Source organism: Capricornis sumatraensis, chromosome 21 (genome assembly GCF_032405125.1).
Source record: "Capricornis sumatraensis isolate serow.1 chromosome 21, serow.2, whole genome shotgun sequence".
In the NCBI taxonomy this organism is placed as follows: Eukaryota; Metazoa; Chordata; class Mammalia; order Artiodactyla; family Bovidae; genus Capricornis; species Capricornis sumatraensis.
In genome coordinates, this window is record NC_091089.1 from 43,770,308 (window position 1) to 43,790,830 (window position 20,523).

Genomic DNA, 20,523 nt, shown 5'->3' on the forward strand with positions numbered 1-20,523 from the left:
GGGAGCAGTGGTTTCCACCAGACTTTTGAACCTGTTAGATTTTCACCCTCCTTTCGTTTGTCTTTAGCCCTTAACAGAAATAGTGCTGGAGGAGCAGGGATGTTTGGTGGCTGTTTTTCATCCCGTGAGGCCAGCTGCGGGGTCAGGATTCCTGCCACTTTCTGGACACAGCAGAAGTCCCTGCCCTTATGCAGACAAAAGAGGCCAACTGCTCGACTGTGTCCCTTCTCTGTCTTTTCTCAAGACCCGGGGTTCCCTTCCCTGTGGCGTCCGGTGACAATGAGGTCCAGTTCCCTGACTTCTGATATGGTCCTGCTCAAGGACAGCCTCATCATAGCATTGGGTCTGGGTACTGTGGTGTCTGTAATGTGTAAACTTGGCCTCAGTAGACTGCGTTTTCCCAGGATTCCATTCTCTGTGTTTCCAGGTAGGTGGGCCCCTGGGTTCACCCAGTGCCTGATGAAGGGGCAGGAGTGAGGTGGCAGCTCTGCTGCTTTTACCCTAAGAGGCCCAGCAGTTGCCCCAGACTGATTGGGTGACCCTGCAGTGACTGGCACCAAGCATGAGCTGCTCACCATCTGGATCCAAACCTGTGCCTATATGGTTAGGTTTTGCTCAGACCTCCCAGTTCTGGGTATCAAAATCAGCACCAGTTTTCTATGGCTGATTAACAATCATTCCAAAATCCAAATGCTAAAAACACCAATAAACAGTGAGTATCTCATGCAGTTTCCATGGGTCAAAAATCCAGGAGTGGCTTTGCTGGATGGTTCTGGCTCTAAGGTCACTCATGCAGAGACTGTCCAAGTGTTAGTTTAGGGCTGTGGTCATCTGAGAGCCTGCAGGGGACAGGGACCCACTTCCAGGGTGGCCTCACACACCTGACAAGTTGGCGCAGGAGGCCCCAGTCTTCTCCACATGGGCCTCTCCACAGGCTGCTCCCGTCCTTGCGGCATGATGAGGTCTTCTCCCAGTGACCCAGGAAGCAGTGCAGAGGTCTTTCATGACCTGGCTTTGGAAGCCATGCTGTCACTTCCACTGTGTGCTGTTGCTTACTAAAGTCAGCCCTGTTTTGTGTGGGAGGGGACACACCAGGGCACCAGTCCCAGGATACAAGAGTCCTTGAGGCCGCCTGGAGGCTGGCTGCCCCCCTGCCAGTCCACCTCGGACCCCCACCTCAGCTGGAACCTCTCCTTCGGTGGGCTAGTCAGCTGGACACAGAAAATCTTATCCCCGGATGCTAAGCCTGTCAGTCAAGGTCACTCCTCTCATGTGCGGTACACTCCCTGCTGCTGACATTACCTCTGGTCGGCTTTGCTGTGCCCTAAGGAGCTTTTATTCCATTGTAAAGGAATGTACCTTACTCCACAGCCTGGATTCCCATGAGGCGCTCTTTTCCCGCCTCCCGAGGAAGCACCCCTCCCCCAAGTAGAAGCAGCTCGTTCTTCCATATTCCAGGTGCTTCCTCATCTTCAGCAGCTGCCCTTCATACACCACTTGAGCTAACTGATGGCCACATCCTGCAGCTGGTCACCTCGAATGGCCTCACCTCTGAAACCTTCCAGCTTGCCAGACTCTGACCCCAGCCTCTTTGGCTGCCAGCTTCCCTTGCCCTGTCACCACCTTCCTTGCTCTTTGAATGTATGAAGCCCTTCAGGCCGTTCTCTGAGCAAGGCTCCCCTTCTTACCTTCTTTCCCAAAACAGCCTAAGCCTCGTGATGCAGTGCTTCATCCAACAGCCTCGGTGCTCTTGACTCCTTACAGTAGCATCATGTCTGTCATACAAATGGTCAGCTTTAGAGAAATCTCTCCAGGACTTCAAATCCCAGATGAGCTAGAGTAGCAAAGACCAGATTTACCCCTCCTAATTGAAACCAAAAAAAAGCAGTGGGGAGTGGGAGGGGAGCGTGAAATATCTTTTAAGATGATGTTCAAGGGACTTTCCTGGTGGTCCAGTGGTTAAGACTTTGATTTCCAACACAGGGTTTGTGGGTTCAGTCCCTGGTTGGAGAGCTAAGAACTCACATGCCTTGTGGTCAAAAAGCTGAAGTGTAAAACAGAAGCAATATTGCAACAATTCAATGAAGACTTTAAAAATGATGCACATCAAAAGAGAATCTTAAGAAAAAAGAAAAGATGGTTTTCAAGACACTGGACATCAAATAATGCTGGAAACAGAAAACATGTTAAATGAACCCTAGGATCGCCCAGCTTGCAGACTTGAAAGAATATCCAGATAATGAGTACACAGAGGGGAAGTCCAGATGGAGCCCAATGGTCCCCCTTATTGTGTGAGCCGAAAGTTCAAAAAAGCCAGAGTGCCTAGTTTGCAGAGCAGAGTAGCAGAGATGAGAATGCTGCATAGAGAAGGAATTCTGAACATCTGCAAAGTCCCAGTCAAGTCTTCAGCTAAGTACTGATCAGGATAAACACCAAGAAAGGACTTGAGGCTGAAGAAAGAACCACCCAAAAAGACAAGAGTGAAGAATACTCAGTTCACAGGGGCTATACAGCTCCTGTTCCCATTGGACAGAGAACCCAAGAAAGTTTGGCCTCAGTAGGTGGGGAAATTATCTCTAGACTAAACACAGCTGTAGTCCTGCCTAGCAAAGCAATAACCAAAAGGATCAAACTTTTGATGAGTAAATTCACCACAGAAGAAAACTCAAGAATATTTATAGGAATACAAAAATACCCAGTATCCATGAAAGCAGATATCCAATTCAAAATTACCAGGCACACAAAGAAGCAGGCATGTATGACACACAAAAAGAGGAAAAAACCAATCAATTGACACTAACTCAGAAATAATATGGATGACAGTAGGCAAACACATTAAAGCACTTATTTTATAACCTTATTCCAGAATCCAGAGAAAATATTTAGCATATTTAAGCAAAAACATGGAAGATACTTTTAAAAAGCCAAAGAGAACTTCAAGAGATGAAAACTACAAAGCCTGAGATTTTAAAAAATATTCCAAGTGGGATTAACAACAGATTTGACTGCAGAAGAAAAATATAGTGAACATAAGACATCAATAGAAATCATTCAAAATAAGCACACAGAAAAGACTAAACAAAAATGATCAAAGCATCAGTGAACTGCTGGTGTCTCCCCAGGGTGGGGGAAAAGAAAGAAACAATGGCAAAATTCTTCCAAATTTGATGGAAATTATAAGCCCATCGATCCAAGAAACCAAATCAGCCTCAATCACCAGATACATAAAGAGAGCTACACCAAGGTACATCATAAACAAATTGCTTAAAACCAATGACAAAGAGAAAATCTTAAAAGAAGCCAGAGCAGGTACAATGTTGTGTGCAGAGAAAGATGAGACTTACAGCAGACTTCTCTCTGGACACAATGCAAGCCAGAACATAGTGGAGCAATAATGCAAATACTGAATGAAATAGAAACTGTCAGCCTGGAATTCTATACCTTACAAGAATATTTACCAAAAAAAAGTCTAAATATAGATGTTTTTTGACATCACAAAAGTTGAGAAATTCATCACCAGAAGATCTATGGGTATAAGAAATGAAAAGTATGTTGCAGGTGGAAATCTGCATCTATACAAAGAAATGAAAAGCATTGAAAAGAGTGAGTACCTGGATAAATCGAAAAGCCTTTCCATATTGTTATTTTAATATCCTTAAAAGATAATTAACTTTAAATTTAAAACATGATAACAGTGTATTATGTAGTTTATAACATAGGTAAAAGGAAAAAGTATCACAAAAATAGTAGAGTGAAGATGGAGGGGACGAACAGCATTTCTGCTGTAAGATTCCTCTGCTGCAGAAATGGTAGGAAGTCACTTAGAGGTAAACAGTGAGAATTTAAAGATCAAACTCTAAACCTTATGTCAACCACCAACATGCCACAACAGAAAGTTATGACTACAACAAAGGAGATAAATTTGGAATCATAAAAAAAAAGGCTCAATTCATCCAGTAGAAGGCAGGAAAAGAGAAAAAAAAAGGAACGAAGAACAGATGGGACAAATGGAAAACAAAGAGAAAGATGGTAGATTTAAATTCCACTACATCAATAATCACATTAAAATGTAATTGGACTGAATGCCCCAATTAAAAGATTGTCAGATTGGATTAAACAAAGCAGACCCAATTACATACTACCTACAAGAAACCCACTTTAAATATAAACAAAGAGAGAAATTGATCCATCTGTTTTCTTTAATATAACCAAGCTACTGAGAGCTGCTAGATAAAATGTATGCATATATTGAATACATGCAAATAGACATATTATTGCTGCAGTATATCCAAAGTGTCCATCTTTCCTTTCCAATTCCCCATCAAAATAGACAGGACTGTCTATACTCAACTGTATACACTCAAGTTGTATACTGCAACAATGGCTTTATTTCTTCCTTCATGGGAAAAATAAATTGTCCAGCCTCATATCTATAGAAGCATTTATCTCTACACTCATTTTCACCTCCTTTTCACCAAATTCAGAGAAACAAGCCTTCAAGAGACAGATTCTGGGGGCAGGAACCATCTCTGAAGTCTCAGGCATAGGACTATATCAGGGATGAACCAGTGGGTTTGCTTTCTCCTGGGGAGATCCTTCTCACTGTCTTGGTATTTGACCCCCTGTTCCCCAAGTTGTTTAATCAGGAAATCTGACCTTTTCAGAACTACCCACCTAAGCAGCTGCCAGGTTCCTGACCCTTGGAAAGTTTGTGAGATGATACCTATTTTAAGCTAGTGGGTTTCAAGGATAATTCTAGTACCTAATAGGAGCTTTCAGAAAGAGGTACTTGCAGCCAAGAAATTTAAGATGTAGATCAATGCTCCTTATTACCCCCTAGGTTCTAGAACCTTCTGCTCAGGGATTATTTCCTGAAGTATGGCACACAGACCACAGATGGTTCACACGACACTTATAACTGGCACAAAGATGAGCATTTATTCTGATCACAGTTCTGAGTATTTCAGTATCTATCAGAAAAGTACTGGCTTTCCATTTTCAGTGCTGATGGAATTCTTAGTATTGAGGGGGCATTTGTGCATGGAGAGGAATAGTCACTGCTAATTGTAATTTAGGCTACAGCTCAGTTATTAATCTTAGGAATTTATTAGACAATTAGCATTTTTTAGATATTAAACAATCAGCTTTGCCCTAAATGTTTATATTTACTTACAACTAATAAATAAAATATTATAGATTCAACAAAATAAATGTTCCCAATCAATAAAAACCCTAGATTACAAGCTTGAATGAATGAATGTGAAGTCGCCCAGTTGTGTCCAACTCTCTGCAACCCCGTGGACTGTAGCCTACCAGGCTTCTCCATCCATGGGATTCTCCAGGCAAGAATACTGGAGTGGTTTACCATTTCCTTCTCCAAGGAAAGATTACAAACTTACCCCAGCACTTTTAGGCATTTAATTAAAATCTCAACCCCAATGTATTAATTCCCTTCAATATGCTAAGACTCTTTAAATGCAAAATGGTCACATGAAAAGTATAAAAGCTACAGAATCAATTAATGTCCTTACACTAAGAGGGGCTACAAAGATATTGGTGCTATGGCTTTCATTGGTTTTCTTTTTTGGTCCTCACTCTTTTTATTGTATATTCCCAGTGTCACATGCTTTACACTGTTCTAGGATTTCAATAGTTCTATCTATCAGCTCAATAACCAATATTTTGCACCTTTCTAGAATTTTGGAAATTTTACCAGACCCCAAAGTAAAAGGACTATTGCCTTGACTGCCCTGGGGGATCCAGGCTTTGAGCTGGCAACCTATCGATTCTTAGTGGGGACTCAGTTGAACAGACCAAGTTGATTCAAACCAAAGCCAGTGGTCTTTGGGGTGAGTTTCCTTTTCTTGCAAGGAAGCTGCACTTGTTCTATCAGGGAACGTTTAGGTACCTTTCTTCCTTAACGATGCTGACTTTGAGACTTGGAGTCTTTCCAGGAATAAAGTGGCCTCTAAGATTCGTGTGCACTCACTGTGCAATCATTGAAATGTACCAGTCTGGGCTGTTACCATAATTGGACATATGTTTTATCTGTTGTTGTTCAGTTGCTCGATTGTGTCCAATTCTCTGCGACCCCATGGACTACAGCACACCAGGCTTCCCTGTCCTTCACTGTCTCCTGGAGTGTGCTCACTAGTATCGCCCTGTAACTAGTGGTATTGCCAAGGGTTTCACTCCTTGAGAAAAGAGGGAGTAAGTCTGGAGTGGGCTTTCTTCTGTTAAGGACATTTGGCTATTCTGTTATCTGGGAACAAGTGTTTGGATATTTGTTAACTGGCGAGATCAGTGAAGCTCACTGATGGCTACTTCACTTCCCACGTGCCATCCACTCTTGCTCTTGGCATTGCTCCTTTAGTCGCTGGGGTTACTATAGCTGACTCACCAGTTTTAGTCACTCCTTCTGCTCCTGCTGGTCCATATCTAACATCTGATAAACAGACAGGAGCTTTCCAAAGAAACATGAGATCCACAGATAGCATAGATAACACTTTCACATTATGAAAAATAACGAGGGTGAGACATGTTCTATCAAATTCGCTTTCTTTGAATAACTTCATTCTTTTATATTATCTGTCTGGATATTTTTTATATGCCTGCTCCAAAACATGCGTTCAATCCCCAATTCATTTTTTTTTTCTTTCCATTGGAAAAGAGTGTTAGAGACCAAAATCTGGGCCCCACAAGTGTACATGAGCTTCAAATATTTAAAAAAATGCTGTTTCTCTTGTTGGGACATTTTTTCCAACAGAAACGTCAATGGTATTTAAGTCCATATATATATGTTGACTTCCCAAAGTTAGTGTATCATCAAATTACCCGAATCTCTCTAATAATAATAATGGATCTAATTGATTCCATCAATTACCAAGACTAGGACTTCCACATAAGTCCAGTGGTTATGACCCTGTGCTTCACCTGCAGGGGACAAGAGTTTGAACCCTGGTTAGGGAACTAAGATCCTATATGCTACTCGGCACAACCAAAAAATTAAAAATCACCAAGACTGTCTCTCCAGGATTGATGTACAGTAGGGAGACAATGCTTCCTTTCATAATATATTTAACATTAAAATGAAAGCAATTAAAAAGACACTGCAAATAATATTACTGGGGTAAGGCAAACACCCTGAATGTGGATTGTGACTGAGGGAGGCTCTGTACTTGCCCACCAGGCTGTCCAGCCCAGGTGGGTGAGGTTCCTGGACCTGCTGTAACAGACACTACAGACTGGGGGTGGGGGGGTTAAAACAACAGAAAAGTACTGGAAGCTAGAAGTGTGAAGTCAAGGTGTCGGCAAGGCCAGACTGTCTGAAACCTGCACAGGGAACATCCTGGCCTCCCGGGAAGAGCAGGTGACAGTGCTTCAGGATGGCACTGGGGCCCATATGCGACTTCCAGGAGGCAAGAGCCTGCAACATGAGGAATCGGCCTTGAGCTCCCCAGAGAGGTGACTCCAGCAAGAGGCCAGGACTGCGGGACGAGCAAGCAGGTGAGGCTACCCCTTATGCCACCCCCCGGAACCCCCGTGCTGGAGCCCGCCAGCACCCAGTCCAGGCCAGCCTGAATAGCTGTGCTCCCTGGGGGTCTGCTCCCAGCTGGCAAGAGAATCTGCAACTGAGGAGCCATTTGTGAGTGTTCTGCATCCTTTCAGTGCCATCAGGTCCCAGACCATCTGACCTAAGGGCACCTGGCTGCTTAGCAAAGCCCAGAAACTGGTGGCAGCCTTCCCTGGGCTGAAGAGAGGTTGTCCCAGCACTGGAAACTGACTGGGTTTGGGGTGTGCATGACCCAAGAGCTGGCTCCCCGGCCCAGCTTGGGGCAGGACGCTGGGTTTCCCATCACCTGCTGATTTAACGAGGGGTCTGTGTCCATCTGAGGCTTCCCAGGTGGTGCAGTAGTAAAGAATCCACCTGCCTGCAGGAGCCACAGGAGACATGGTGAGGAAGATCCCCTAGAAGAGAGCATGGCAACCCACTCCAGTATGCTTGCCTGGAGAATCCCATGGACAGAGGAGCCTGAAAGGCTATAGTCCGCGGAGTCACGGGGAGTCAGAGGCCACTGAGTGACGGAGCACACAGGCACGCTGTGTCCATCTGCCCAAGTCCCCTCCCTTTTCAGGCTATTTCAGCATCTCCATCTATTTTGTAAAACACTGATTTATCAGATATTACCCTCATTTTCAATTATGTACATTGGTTTAAACATAATTCACCTTCTCTTTCCAATCCCATTAGATTATAAACGCATTTGCAAATTGTCACACGTTTAAATGACCATGTAATGGGTATTGGTTTTAATTGTCAGTACTTAAGTGGCCGTTATAGCTAAGTGTTGTGCTTTGTAAGTCAGGTTAAGCCCCTCACTCTCCAAGAAAAAGTGCCTGAGACTTGGCAGCTGCAAAGCTCAAAGCTAAGTTTGTGGTCCACACACAGAATAGGACATTTTTGACTTTGGCTTAAAAAAGTCAGAAACTTAAGGGTTTTTCGTTGTGGCTATTGTGAGAAAATTTACATAGCACCAAAACAGAAACAGATTCATAGATACAGAGAACAAGCTGGTGGTTGCTAGCAAGGGCGGGGTGGAGGGTTGGGCAAAATAGGTGAAGGGGATTCACAGACACAAACTTCCAGTTATAAAATAAGTAAGTCACTGGTCTGTCATATACAGAATAAAAAATAAAGTCCATAATATTGTAATAGTGTTAAATGGTGATAGATGCTCATTGTGGTGATCAGTTCATGATGTATATAAATGCTGAATCACTAGGTGGTACACCTGAAACTACTATAATATTTTATACCAGTTATACGTCAATTAAACAAAAAAGCGTTGGGAGCATATTGACCTCAGTTTTAACTTCCCATGGAGCCTAGTGGGGTACTTGGCACATAACAGGCACCCAGTGTCTTTTTATCATTGATTGTGAATCTCATTAAGTTACAGTCTGTCTCTTTATATTAAAAAAAAAAATAGTTGATCAGTCGTGTCCAACTCTTTGTGACCCCATGGACTGCAGCATGCCAAGCTTCCCTGTTGACTGTCTCCCGGAGTTTGCTCAAACTCATGTCCATTGAGTCAGTGATGCCATCCAACCATCTCATCCTCTGTGGCCTATATTAGATGTACAGCTATAAAGAGAGAGATAGTAGATATATCTAATATAGATAGAAATATAAAGCATTGACTCAAACTCACCTCTCCCCCAGGTTAAGTGTAGAAATAGGAAGTTTGCTGCCTTTCCTGCTGGACCTGGCCCTTCGCAGTCTGGACTGGACATCCCACGTCCTTGCTGTGGGAACAGACGTCTGGGCCTGCCTGTTCCAGAGAGGAAGGTGTTAAGTCCGTCTTCTTGGGGGAAGTGTGGTCTCCACAGTGAAAGAGGTTCTAGACCTACTTCCCTGCTTCTCTGTGCTCAGGTCTCCTTCCCAGGCAGGAGAGAACAGCCCATAGCTTCCTCTTGCCACACCCTACGGCTGGTGCTCCCTGGAGGAGGCTGAGCCCTGCCCCAGTGGCGGGGGGCTCCGTGGCCCAACTCCACTGAAAAATCACCTTCTTTGCTGGAGTTATGACAGCTGCATGCACTGTGTCACCCAGAGGTCACAGCATCACTGATGTGGTTGAGAGTCCAGTTCGTCGGTGTGTGGGGGGGGGGGGGGGGTAACTGCGGTTGCAGTGGAGGTGGGGGGATGGTTAGCAGGAGAGAGAGGGGGGCTTCCACTGGTGAGAGTAGGAGGCACCTCACCATGGCAACCAGGAAGGATGGCTGCCAATATAAATTTTCCCATCAGCAAGCACAGAACTTACCCACAACTTGATCACTGTACCCAAGGCCCTGCTCCAACTCCTATCTTCCTTGAGGTTAATAGTGTTTTAGCCACCAGACGCCACATGACACACTCCTCCGTTCGGGGAAGTCTGCTGCCCAGAACTGAAAAGCAGAGTGACGTCAATATAGAGTGATGGGTTTTGTCAGTCAGCTTATGCCGGAACGAGGTGACAATGTTCCCACCCAAATTAATGTATCTGAGCAGATGTTTAATTTTTGAATATCCTGTTTTGAAAATATATTACCTGGTAATGTATAGATACTGAAACTACTTTTTATGTCCACTCATTAAATCTCAATCAAACCAGTAAATACCCCAACTACAGAGGCACAGAGACCCTGTTTCGCTTTTGGTCACGTGGCGGCAGTGTGTTGTGGTGTAAGATGAATGAACTGCTGGTACAGTTTTGACATAACGGCAGTGACACAGCCAAGTGCGCAGCCCTAAGCGTGGGTTGCTCAAAGATTGGGAGGTGGTTGGGGGGAGAGAGCGAGAAGCGCCGGGTTGAACTCTGGTTGAGCCAGACATCGGGTGACCTTCAGTGGCTACTTGGTCTCCCCAGGCCTCTGTCCCCCTCTGCAGACGGCGACAGTTACTGTGCTATTTGGGGGAATCCACTTGAAGAAAAAGAATGCAACCTAGGGATACAGAAAGGGCCTTGGAAGGGGCCCATGCAAGCAAGGGGGCCGCCACCTCCCAGGGTTTTATTTCATGAGTTTCATAGTAAATCTGCACTGGAGTTAATAAATAAACCCATAGAGGAATGAATAAATGACGCTTGGTATCAGGTTGTCTGAGTTTTAAAAATTGGTTGGTATTTTTATGGGGATTGTGTTCGATGTATGAATTAAAATAGAACTGGCATATCCATGCTTCCCTGGTGGCTCAGACAGTAAATAATCTGCCTGTAATGTGGGAGACACAGGTTCAGTCCTTGGGTTGGGCAGATCCCCTGGAGAAGAGAATGGCTACCCACTCCAGTATTCTTGCTATATTGCTGAGTTGTACTATTCAAGAGCAAGGGGCATCTTAGTATTTGTTCCAAAGGTGAGAAGTCTGTGTTGAGAAGTCTGTGTTTAAAAGTCTAAAATTTAATAATTTCAAATTATTTTATGTTCAAATGACCACATTATGTGGAAGGGGCTATGTTTCTTTTTCTGTGATGTGTTTTCTTCGTTCCTTTAGTTTTTCGTCTTCTTTTGCTATTTAGGAAGGTTTATAGTCTATTCTAGTGCTTACCTTTGTAACTCACACCTTTTTAATTGCCCCCAGTCTCCAGTTATTTATCTTTCACTTTGTCTCCCGCTAATTGCCTAGACAGCAATCAGTGAGGTTATTTTGCTTTCTTCTTTTCTGCTCCTTTCTCCTTCCACTTTTGATTGAATTATGTCTCCTTCATGATAATATATAGCAATGTACATGCGTGCTCAGTTACTTCAGTCGTGTCTGACTCTTTGCAAACCCTATGGACTGCAGCCCACAAGGCTTCTCTGTCCCTGGGATTTCCCAGGCAAGAATATTGAAGTGGGTAGCCATTCTTCCCAACCCAGGGATCAAACCATATCTCTTATATTCCAGGCAGAGCCACTGGGGAAGCACATATATATATTATATACATAAAATATTATTCTTCCGCCCTTGTTGTGACTTTTCTGTATTCATGAATATGCATTTATATATATTAAGTTGCTTTACTATAAGTCCTCTCATTGAAGTTTTTCCCTTCATTTCTTTCTTTCTTTCTTTTTTTTTTTAAGGCCATAACTGGGGTTTTTTGTTTGGGGTGTGGTTTTTTTTTTCCTTTAATTTGCTTTAATTTATTGAAAATCAGAATCTTTAAAGCATCTTGTAGTCGCTCAGTCATGTCTGGCTCTTTGCGACCCCGTGGACTGTAGCCTGCCAGCCTCCTCTGTCCATGGGATTTCCCAGGCAAGAATGCTGGAGGGGGTAGCCATTCCCTTCTCCAGGGGATCTTCCCAACTCAGGGATTGAACCGAGGTTTCCCACATTGCAGACAGATTCTTTACCATCTGAGCTGCCAGGGAAGCCCTGGGGGGAGATGGGCTAGGGAGAGACAAATTCTCGGAAGATGCTGTGGCTCTCTTTGACATTATTCCAGGCTGCCTCTGAGGGCCCCTTCACCTCCTCAAAGCGGTAAGCCTCTCCTGTGAGTTCTGCAGTTTTTGCACCATCATTTTCCAGCACTGCCTCAGGTCAGATATAGGGTTTTCCAGGCTGGATTTTGGATGCAGTCCTGTGGGTTGTGGGTCAGGAGGTGTGGCGTTCTGTGGGATTTGATGCATTCACCTGGTAATCTCCTGGCAGGAGGCCAAGGAAGTTGGCCACTTGCTGGATCACAGAAGCGATTAGATTGTGGGTTTGTTGTGAGAGGATTAACTCAGGAGCTGTGAGATGGAAGAGAGGCACAGGGCAAGGTCTGGGGGAAAGACACAGAGCTGTTGTGCCCCTGAGAGCAATAGAGCATCTCCCTAAATCTCCGTTTGTTTACCAATCCTGATGCTCTCCCCTTCATTCTTTCTCTTTTACAATATTTGGGTACACTTTATTTTTATATGGGTTAACATTCTGCTGTATTTCATTTCATTCATTCTTTCTGAGAAACTGAAACTTGAAGATCATTTCCAACCAGTATCTCAGTCTTGCAGTATCTCATTATGCAGCCCTTTCTTCCTGTTATTTTTATGTTTTTTGCAAATAATAGTCATTTTGACCCATATCCAGCATAAATAGCTTTTCACCAATCCCTAACTTAAGACAACTAAAATTTACAATCATGTGGCAGTATAAATTTTAAAATTACAGTTCATATACCTTTACAATCAAGGTGGTCTGAAGCAGGAAAAGTAAACTTTCCTTTAGCTGAAGTGCCTTTTTAAATATTGGACCTGCTGTTAGGTCACATCAGTCATGTCCAATTTTGTGCGACCCCATAGACGGCAGCCCACCAGGCTCCCCCGTCCCTGGGATTCTCCAGGCAAGAACACTGGAGTGGGTTGCCATTTCCTTCTCTAATGCATGAAAGTAAAAAGTGAAAGTGAAGTCGCTCAGTCGTGTCCGACTCTTAGCGACCCCATGGACTGCAGCCCACAGGCTCCTCTGTCCATGGGAGTTTCCAGGCAAGAGTACTGGAGTGGGGTGCCATTGCCTTCTCTGATTAGCTAGTCTACAAAAAAAATGCAAGTTTTGGATGTTCTTCAAATATCTTTTGTATATGTCATCTGCTAGTAAACGACACATGCAGGTTTCTAGATTTCCCTCTCCCCTTAATTCTTGACTGATGTATGTAGTTTATCCTGTGGTCTGTTCCTTAGACAGAGGACTTGCTACATGCTTGTTTGTTTAAAATTCTCTTTTCTGTAAACTTCATACGTAAAGAATGGCTTGGCTTGATATAAAATCTTTGATTCCTATGTTCCACAACTGTTTCCTGAAAATACAGCCTTAAGGCTATGATGTTTTTTAGGAACAATGATGTGACTCTTACACTTCTTGCCCTTTTAAATTACTCGATCCTTTGGCTTGGAAGCCTTGAGGATTTTATTTTTTCCTTTCTCTTTCTTTTTTAAATGTAATTTTATTTATTTATTTATGGCTATGCTAGGTCATCACTGCTGCGAGGTCTTTTCTCTAGTTGCAGCAAGCGAGAGCAACTCTTCATTGCAGTGCTCCAGCTTCTCATTGTGGGGGCTTCTCTTGTGGAGCCTGGGCTCTAGGGCACTCAGTGGCTGCGGCTTCTGGGCTCTAGAGCACAGGCTCAGCAGGGCAATAGGCTCAGCTGCTCCACAGCGTGTGGGATCTTCCCCAAACAGGGATCGAATCCACGTCTCTTGCACTGGCTGCTGCTAAGTCGCTTCAGTCGCGTCCAACTCTGTGCGACCCCATAGACAGCAGCCCACCAGGCTCCCCCGTCCCTGGGATTCTCCAGGCAAGAACACTCGAGTGGGTTGCCATTTCCTTCTCCAACACATGAAAGTGAAAAGTGAAAGTGAAGTCGCTCAGTCGTGTCCCACTCTTAGTGACCCCATGGACTGCAGCCCACCAGGCTCCACTGTCAATGGGAGTTTCCAGACAAGAGTACTGGAGTGGGTTGCCATTTCCTTCTCTGATGCGTTGGCAGGCAGATTCTTTACCACTGAGTCACCTGAGGCCTTTATCTTTTGAGTGTGTGCTAAGTCACTTCAGTAGTATCTGACTCATTGAGACCCCGTGGACTGTAGCCCGCCAGGCTCCTCCATCCATGGGATTCTCCAGGCAAGAACACTGGAATGGGTTACCAGGCCCTCCTCCAGGGGATCTTCCTGACCCAGGGATCAAACCCATGTTTCATTATTTCTCCTATATTGCAGGTGAGTTCTCTACCACTAGTGCCACCTGGGAAGCTCTCCTTTGTCTTTAAATTCTAATAATTTCACCAGATGTGTCTTGGAGTTAGTTGTTCTTGGTCAATTTCCCCAGGGACTGAGTTCCTTCAATACGCAGATTCAGGTTTCCTCTTGCTCCTGGCAGGTTTCCTCACATTCTAATTTAAATATTAGGTTTTTTCCGTTGTTTTGTTTTTCTTTGTCATGGTTTCTGATTATGTATGTTGGTTTTTGTTTGCCACGCTTGCCTTTCGATGGCTTTCTCTCGGAGCCTTTTTGTTCTTTTCTGTACATCGTTTTTCTTCTTCAGGCAATGTCCCCACCTTTCTTCCATGCACCTTATTGAATATGCATGGGCGTCTTTCTCCCCTTGCAATTCGTTTTTCATTTCTGAGGTCATTTTGTCTTTTTCTTCCTTTTTTTCTGGAGATCAATCAACTCTTCATTTCTTCCTGTGTCTGCCTGATTCTGGCTTTGACTTTGGAACTTCTGATTCAGAGTGGGATTATAGATCCTAAAATGCTTGATGACATTTAGTTCAGTGCTGAGAGTGATGTTACAGTTACCTTCTGCTTTGGGATCATTTGGTGGAAGCAGATTTTTAGCAACTGAGGACTTCTTTATGTTATGGTAGTTTTGCATATATTTAGTCTGTTTCCCTATTCATTGTCCTGAGTGGCTTAAAGATTCCTCTTTAGCCCTATGGACTTCTCTGATGGTCCAGTGGTTAAGACTCTGTGCTCCTAATGCAGGGACCTGTGTTTGATCCCTGCTCAGAAAACTGAAGGCTTCCCAGGTGGCTCAGTGGTAAAGAATCCACCTGCCAATGCAGGAGACGCAAGCAACGCAAGTTTGATCCCTGGATGGGCAAGATCCCCTGGAGAAGGAAATGACGACCCACTCCAATATTCTTGCCTGGAGAATCCCACAGAGGAACCTGGCAGGCTACAGTCCACAGGATCGCAAAGACTCAGACTCGACTGAGCACACATGCAGGAAACAGATCCAACATGCCTTGAGGTGCAGCCAAAAAAAGAAAAAGATTTCCTCATTCATGAGCACCTCTCCTGTCAGTGTTGGGAAGCGTGGCTTCTGTAATGAATGGTTTTTCTGGACAGGTTTGAGTGACGGATTGTGTGAATGTTTTGCCTCTTTGCTGCCCTGCAGAGCCTACAGACTTCTTGGGCTTCTCCCTTCCGCCCTGCCTGTCCTCCAAAGCATGCCTCTTCCTTCCTTTAGAGCTTCTCCCCTGAAAAGCAGTGCCTTTGAAGACTGCCCCTCCCAGTCTCATTCACTCCCAGGACATGTTTGCACCTCAGGGCTTTTAGGTGACATCCCTGGTGGCTCAGATGGTAAAGCGTCTGCCTACAATGCAGGAGTCCCAGGTTCGATCCCTGGGTCGGGACGATCCCCTGGAGAAGGAAATGGCAACCCACTCCAGTACTCTTGCCTGGAAAATCCCATGGACAGAGGAGCCTGGTAGGCTGCAGTCCACGGGGTCACAAAGAGTCAGACACGACTGAGTGACTTCACTTTGGGTCCTACCACTAGGCTCCCAGGTTGTCGTCCACTCAGTTTATCCTAGGCTACTCCTGCCTTCAAGAGTCTTGCAGCAGGATGTGGAAAACAGACTACAGAGGCTGGGTGTTTTATTTTGCTACTCAAAGTCATTTGTGCTTTGTTTTTGTGGGGTTTCTTTTTTTTTTTTGGTCTTAAGGTATATAAGATCTTAGTTCCCCCACCGGTGATCAAACCCATATCCCTCTGCTTTGGAAGGCAAAGTCTTAACCACTGGACACCAGGGGAGTCCCTCAAAGCCTTATTTAAAGCCCAGCCATTCCGTTGTCCATCTCTGCTGGAAACTGGGTTCCATTTGCCCTTCTTGTCTGCCACTGGCTTGGGGAGGACGTACTGGAATATCCGGATGTGTGAAGCTGCTGTTACTTCAACTGCCCAGAATCCTTGGTATTTTCAGGATGAACATAAAAGGAAAAAATGTACCTTGTGTTTTAAAATTTTAAAAACCTTCCAGCAAAATGAGATGTATTAGAGTGATTTTCAGCTTCTTGGAGGTTCTGGGACGGTCTTTGGTTCTAACATAATTCAGTGCCATGTGATAAACAAAACCTCCCAGAACATGATGTCCTCAGAGGGAGAAGCAATGAGATGTGTCCTCGGTAGTGTTACCATCAGGAATCTCTGGAGGGACCCTTCGCGACTCTGAAATCCCACGACTCTGTCCACCCCACCATGGGCAGGCGCTGAGCTCAGGGGAGTGGACACGGTCCTGTCCCAGCAGGTGGCCTTCAGTCTCTGCTCATGTCCGTGTCTGGGTGTCTGGCTGGGGCGTTTCTGCTCTCATAGGCACCAAATTGACCCGAGCTCAATCCCTGGGTTGGAAAGATCCCCTGGAGGAGGGAATGGCTCCCGTATACTTGTCTGGAGAATTCCAAGGTCAGAGCCTGGTGGGCTACAGTCCATGGGGTCACAGAGAGTCGGACACGACTGATTGACTAACACAGGACAGGGCGCCAAGTCACAGTCCCCTGCCTCCTGCTATTTGTCTCAGAGAGAAAAAGCAGGAGTCTGTGACCAGGTGCAGTAAACCAGTCTGCAACTTCTTCGCTGCAACCATCCTTCCTGCCAGATGGAGATACATACACAGAGACTCAGACAGAAAGGCACAGGAAGATGAACTGGGCCAGGAGTCACCCAGGTCTCGCCGGGGCCCCCTTCAAGCACAGTGGGGGCCTGGGATATAACAGTCCTTAATCAGAGAAGCAAATGGAAGCTGTGGGCACCTCTTCTACCCCGAGGCTCCCAGCTGACAGGGCTGCACAGAGGGCCTGCCCCTTGGCCATCACCGCATCCCTCAGGGCCTCCATCAACCAACTCCCCTCCATGGGAACTGGCTCTCTCTTTGTTAGAGAACCTTGGTCCTCATGGAGTCATCCTACATTGATGCAAGGAGTATGAGATGGAATATGTCTCTGTAAACATCTGGTTTCGGATGCAATTGTGACCATCCAGAACAGAGTATGGGATGGTTCTCAGGACCAGTGGCCTCGCCCTGCTTGTCCTCTCTCTACGGAGCTGGTCCCATGCTGTCTCTTTCCCCACCTCCTGTGAGCAGCTGCAAAGGGCAGCCTTCCCAAAAGAAGAAAATTACAACATGGAATTCCACAGTTATAGCTGCAGCTCCAAAGATTTCTTTTGTGTGCAAAAACAAAAAGAAAAAAAAAAAAGTCTTTCATCTGCCAAGATTTTTACTTATCACATATGAAAGGGTACCGTCTTCTACACATTTTGAAATGCTTTAAAAATGGGTATCAAAGAGTCCGAGGCCCATTAATCTAAATTGCTTTAACACTTAGAGAAGAATAAAAGGCACTTTCTAAAATCTGCAAATGAGTGTAACCTACAAAATTACAGATTAAATGCTGGGGGCTGTGGGGTGAACCTGAGTTTCTCAGCTTGGAACAAACATCTTTAAAGGGAAAAAGAAATATTACTTCAATATTTTTAAATCATGTTTTGAAATAGATGAGAAAAAGAAAGGTATGTACTTAGACACGATGGAAAGAGGGAAAAAATTTTTAGTTCGGCTAAAACTGGTTGCCATTAAGTTCCATTCAATAAAGATTCGCAAGGAGGGCTGAGCTCCATAAATGGTTTATTTTTTACCACCTTTGCAGAAACCCTTGAATCTCAATTCTCTCCCCAAAAAGAAAGATGCACAGTTCTCAAAATTCTCAGACCTGAATTCTCAACTGATACAGTTGGCAGGAAAGAGGTCATCTCACTTTTCTGTCTCTCCATTTAAATTTATTATCCAGTACTCTGATTGTAAAAATAGGACAGAAAGCCTATAATATTTGATTGTCTTGATTTCTCAGCCCCAGCCGGGATGAGAAAGCCATAATCATGTAATAACACCTTCAATTTACATCCTCTGTGTCTCTAAAGAACTAATTGACTCTTACCAGGCAATTTAAAAATCTGATTAATCCCATCGTCATCCTGACATGTGGGTTCTGTGGAGAAGGTATCTGCCGTCCTCAATGAACAGCTCGTGAAGTATCATGGGTGAGGAAGGCCAGGATACACTGTGTGCCAGGCTGTGTCTCACCATTTGTATTTTTTCTCTCATTGAATTCTCCTGCCATCACTTTATGGTTGATGCTTGTGACAGATTGCAGATACCCTCAATTCTCCAGCCTTCCTGTAAAGAAGCAGGTCCAGTCCCCAGCCCCTGAGGTCTGGCTGACCATGGGACTTACTCTGGTGAATGTAAACAGGTGGGATATAAGCAGAAACTTGGAAAGGTGTGCATACTGGGCTTCTTGAAACATCATCACCAGGCCAGCCTAGGAGACATGGAGCCTAGTTACCCCATTATATCCATCTGTCAGACATTAATGAGGCTACCTTTGACCAGCCAGCCTGCAGCCAGCCTGCCCACTGACCTCACACACATGTACAAGCCCAGTGGAGATTTGCCAACTCTGTCTAAACCAGAAGAACCACCCGCCAGAATCACAAGCTTAAATAAATCCTTTTTGGGGACTCCCTGGCAGTCCACTGGTTACAGCTCAATGCTTCCAGTGCAGGGGACATGAGTTCCATCCCTGGTGGAAGAATTAAGATTCTGTACGCTACATGGCATGGCCAAAAAGTAAAAAATAAATAAAATCTTTTTCACCCATGACATTATGCAACAACAACAAAATAATAATAATACAGCATTAACCCCACTTTACAAAACAGAAATGTTGGGCTCAGAGAGACTTTGTAATTGGCCCAAGGTCTTCAAACTCAAACCATCTGATTGCAAAATGCACACGGAACCCATGTCATGGGAAAAAAAGTTGGGGAAACTCCATGTGTTAAACTTGAAAATATTTAAATTTTATGGCTATCCTCAAAGATTTTGAAAACAATTGAACAGAAGGAAAGTAGACCTATATTTTGGGTTGATTCATTAGGGCCAAGGAATAGAACTTTCAAGAAAGCAAAATTTAAGTTAAAAAGAGGAATCACATGACAACATCCAGGGTGATTTACAAAAGCACGGTCACCTTGGAGGCTAAGTGACACCCCCAGATCAGTGACTCCCTCCCTGGGAATGATGTGTTGTAGGGATGGAAAAGGTACCTTGCCTACTCCAGGGTCCAGAGTGACACCATGCTTCAGACCTCTGTTGGCGTCTGGACAATCCTAAGACGTTGTGTGTAAGACCTCTGGGATGTGAATGAAACCTGGCCAGACTGGAAATGCATGTCCCCTCTGATGTGTCACTGTCCCCCTAGAAGTCTTGTCACCCACTTCCTTGGGTCCTCTGTGATGCAGACTTTTACGCCGCACAGGTAAAGTTTGGCCACATGACTGATGGAAAGTGGGGCTGGAGTTCTGGTCCTCTCTGTCACAGGGAGCCTTGTCACAGTCCCCCCAGCCCATGCAATGCAGCAGAAGTGTGGTTGGTGTCACCACAGGGAGCCGTGCTGTTAGGGGTTACCCCCCGCTTTCCGTTCTCTGTCCGAATTCACATGGGTTCTGCAGATCAGAAGTCTCTTGACTTACCCTGGTGTGGGTGGATGTATGCTCACCTCTCAGGATGGGGTGGGAGTCAGCTTGACCTTCCTCCCATGGTTTTGTGCATTTCATAAAAGGCCACCCGAACACCTCTGTGCAGAACCTAGTCAACACCTTTCAGTGTTGCTGGTCTTTGCTACATGCGTGCTAAGCCACTACAGTTGTGTCCAACTCTTTGCAACCCTATGGACTTTAGCCCACCAGGCTTCTCCATAGGATTCTCCAGGCAAGAAAACTGGAGTGGGTTGCTGTGCCCTCCTCCGGGGGATCTTCCTGACCCAGGGATCGAACCCAAGTCTCTTATATCTCCTGCATTAGGAGGCAGGTTCTTTACCACTACTGCCACTTGGTGATCTACAAATCTTTTACATGTTACCGTGTTCTAATATGATTCTGTGTTACACAGTGTCAATTCATTGGTGAAAGAGAATTACATGATTGTCAAGCATTTTGGGGGCTTCCCAGTTGGCGCTAGTGGTAAAGAACCCACCTGCTAATGCAGAGTCATGGGATCGATCCCTGGGTCAGGAAGATCCCCTGGAGGAGGGCACGGCAACCTACTCCAGCATTCTTGCCTGGAAACTTCCATGGACTGAGGAGCCTGGTGGGCTACAGTCTATGGTGTTGCACAGAGTCAAATAAGACTGAAGCAACTTAGCACACACGCATGCAACCATTGTCAAGCATAAACCTGATAATGTGTAA